The 3,703-nt window shown below is 44.8% G+C and overlaps 1 pseudogene; it reads left to right on the top strand.

Annotated features, from left to right (window-relative positions):
- Positions 1-2,967: 2,967 nt before the first annotated feature.
- Positions 2,968-3,703, top strand: part of LOC126495614 (protein SET-like) — a 2,138-nt pseudogene continuing 1,402 nt past the window's right edge.

Genomic DNA, 3,703 nt, shown 5'->3' with positions numbered 1-3,703 from the left:
GTACTTGGTCTCATCCAGGCCTCTGCATAAGGACCCAGAGGAATAACCCAGACTGCCAAGTACAAGGATTTCGAGCAGAGGGCAGCATAGACCCAGGTATAAGCATCCTAGTGCCTATACTCCCTATACTCCCTTGTGTTCTGATTTGTTAATTGTTTAAACATAAGCACAGAAGAGCAGAAAGCAAGGCCAATCTGCTCTGTGACCTCATGTGCTACTCTCACAGTAAACAGGAGGTATATAGACAGCCAACCACAGCTCTGAAAGAGCCACAAAGGAAAGCTACAGTGTTTCCAGGGGCCATGTCATCTGCAAGACCAAGCACTGGGATTAAAGGCTTGGGCTGCCACACTCAACTGGGATAACATATTTTATTATAATAGAACCACAGCACTAGAAATTGGAGTCAAAGTCTACCTCATTGCTAACCACTAAGAGCAACTGCTCTGGGGTGGCTAGGCTATGGCCTGTATGGAGGCCTGGAGTTCTATTGCCAGCACCCATCTGTGCTGTGTGGATCACCACCCTTTGCAGCTCTAGTTCCAGGGCATCTGGTGGCTCTGGCCTTTACATGTGCTTGTGTGCATGCGCATATATCCTCCACTCTCATAATTAAAAAATAAATTCAGTCTTTAAGAAACTACCACCGGCTGGTTGTTTATGTAGTGTTAGGCATGAATGCCCACAGATACCCTAAGAGACTATTAGAATATCCTACTCTTTCAACTGCACGGCTCTGTGAAGCTAGATTTTCCTCCTGTCCTCAGCCATAGCCACTCATAACTGTGTGAATTCAGGACTAACTCTAAGACTCTACCTGTCTCTCATGCAGCCCGGCATTACCGAGGCCTGCAGGAACATAGATTGACACCAATCTTCTATTTTTTTTTTTTTTTGCTTCAGAAATACTTTGTGGTTGTTGGGTTTTGTTTTTGTTTTTTCCAGACAGGGTTTCTGTCCTGAAACTAGTTCTATAGACCAGGCTGGCCTCGAACTCAGAGATTTCTCCACCTCTACTTCCCCAAGTGTGAGGATTAAAGGTAGGTGTCACCAATACCTGGCTCAGAAATACATTTTTATATAGTTATATGACCAAACAACTCATTTCCCTTTAAGTAAAGTTTTTACAATTATTGGTTTTAGCTATGAATAATGTACAAGTAGGTAGATATAAACATAGACACAGACCTTTGGAAGTTCTTAGTTATCCTTAAGGTTAAAATATCTAATGGGTGGAGACCCTCTCTCTGCCTTAGGTCTCAGCAGAGATGACATATGTCTATGACCTTATGACCTGTGGCTATGTTCCTTTACCAAAAACTCCTCAGCCACAGCAGACCATTTCCTCTCCTTGCCCCAATTCACATTCTTTCTCTCTCCTAATATTTAATCCATGAATCCCCCCACCCCTGTGCCAGCTCTAAGAGATCCTGCCATCCTGAACCTTTCCAATGGCAGGTCCCACTGTAGCCTTACCCTGTGCTTTGGATATCTGAGCATGTCCAGTCCTTGCTTTCTGAATCCTGGTCACCATCTTCCAATTCTTGGTTGAGTCATTCTTCCTCTGAGTGCTCTGATCCACCACTTTGAGCTTCTTCTGGACTCTTTGTCCAGTTGAGGCCACCCCTGGGCCAAGAGAGACTCATGAATGGATGTCCCCAGTGGAATTTCCCTTCTTTCACAGACTTCTTTCCCCATTCCACCCTCCCTTTTCAGATCCCTATGCCTCACTTTTCTTTTTCTTTTTTTTTCCTGATGTGCACCATGCTTTCTCCCCCCAAATATGTTCTCCATATGTTCTCATTCCAGGGACCTCTAAGAAGAATTAACTAGATAAATATGGGAGGGTTATTGGGGCTTGGGGCGTTGCTTTCTGTTTCATGTTTGTAAGACTCCTGAACCATGAGGTGGAGTCAGAACCAACTGGCAAAGCCCCTGCATTCTTCAGATGGGGAGGGAGAGCCTTCCATGTAGCATGCATGTGCAGAACAGACAACATTTAAAGACTGAGAGATACCTATTGTGGGTAAAGCATACAGACGTACAGGAGGGACAGGCACAGTGCCTGCCATGAAGGCAGCTCCCAGGAGTGCCACTGGAGTGTGTGGCTGAGGCCCAGAAGTTCTGCTGGGGGACCAGTGGGCTTCACTGAGGAGAGGGAGAGCACAGTGCTTTTCATTGCTAGGACTTAGTAAGTGAACATCACAGGACAGCTACAGCCCACTGGCACGGGGCTCCTCTCCAGAGCTCTTCTGGCACTTGTCTCATGAGCTGCCTGTGGTGGTTAAAAAGAAAATGGCACCCAAAGGGAATGGCATTATTAGGAGCGTGGCTTTGTTGGAGTAGAAATGGCTTTTTTAGAGAAAGTATGTCATTGTGTTGAGGTCTCGTATATGCTCAAACCATATCCAGTGTCTCAGACCACTTCCTGCTGCAGGCAGGTCAAAATATAGGACTCCCGGATACTTCTCCAACGCCATGTCTGCCTGCAAACCACCATATTGCACCATGAAAATGTAAGCCACCCAAGTAAATGTGTTTCCTTTATAAGAGTTGCTATGGTCATGGTGTCACTTCACAGCCAAGAAACTCTAAGACATGGCCCCTCAGGGCTAGGATTAAGGCTCTTTTACATTTTATCTCACAGAGTGAAGTTGTTAATTCTACCTTTAGTTTGGAAGGATGGTGCAATGAGCCCTAATAATATCCAACCCCCCTTCTAGCCCTTCAAACTCCTGCTGGATTTCCTCCCTTCCCCTTCCTACTTTAATGCTTTTCTAAAATAGCCCACTGAGTTTGATTAATGCTGCTCATATATACACAGTGTGGGACAATCCATTTTGAGCATGGAATACTATTAGGAGCTACACTCCATGATAAAATATTGCCTGTCGAGTTCCTGCGAGTTTCTTCCTGCTCTCTACATCTGGCCTCTGGCCTCTGGCCTCTAGCCACTTCCCTCGTGTCATGGTCCCGAAACGGAAATCTGCGTTTCTGCCTCAGTCCAAGAAACCCAAATCGGCTCCGTCCCCGAAACTGGAGGACAAGGCTGCCTCTCCCGGCCTGCCAAAGGGAGAAAAAGAACAGCAAGAAGCAATTGAACACATTGATGAAGTACAAAATGAAATAGACAGACTTAATGAACAGGCAAGTGAGGAAATACTAAAAGTAGAACAAAAATATAGCAAACTCCACCAACCGTTTTTTTCAGAAGAGGTCAGAATTGATCGCTAAAATCCCAAATTTTTGGGTAACCACATTTGTCAACTATCCACAAGTGTCTGCACTGCTTGGGGAGGAAGACGAAGAGGCTCTGCATTATTTAAAAAGAGTTGAAGTAATAGAATTTGAAGACATTAAATCAGGTTACAGAATAGATTTTTATTTTGATGAAAATCCCTACTTCGAAAATAAAGTTCTCTCCAAAGAATTTCATCTGAATGAGAGTGGTGACCCATCCTCAAAATCCACTGAAATCAAATGGAAATCTGGAAAGGATTTGACAAAACGCTCGAGTCAAACACAGAATAAGGCCAGCAGGAAGAGACAACACAAAGAGCCAGAGAGCTTCTTTACCTGGTTTACTGACCACTCTGATGCAGGTGCAGATGAGTTAGGAGAGGTCATCAAAGACGACATTTGGCCAAACCCCTTGCAGTACTATTTGGTTCCTGATATGGACGATGAAGAGGGAGAGGCAGAA

The sequence above is a fragment of the Alexandromys fortis genome, unplaced genomic scaffold (genome assembly GCF_014885135.2).
Source record: "Alexandromys fortis isolate MF-2015 unplaced genomic scaffold, M_Fortis_MF-2015_v1.1 scaffold_463, whole genome shotgun sequence".
Lineage (NCBI taxonomy): Eukaryota > Metazoa > Chordata > Mammalia > Rodentia > Cricetidae > Alexandromys > Alexandromys fortis.
The sequence above is the reverse complement of the archived record's forward strand: the minus strand, read 5'-3'. Positions and strand labels throughout refer to the sequence as shown.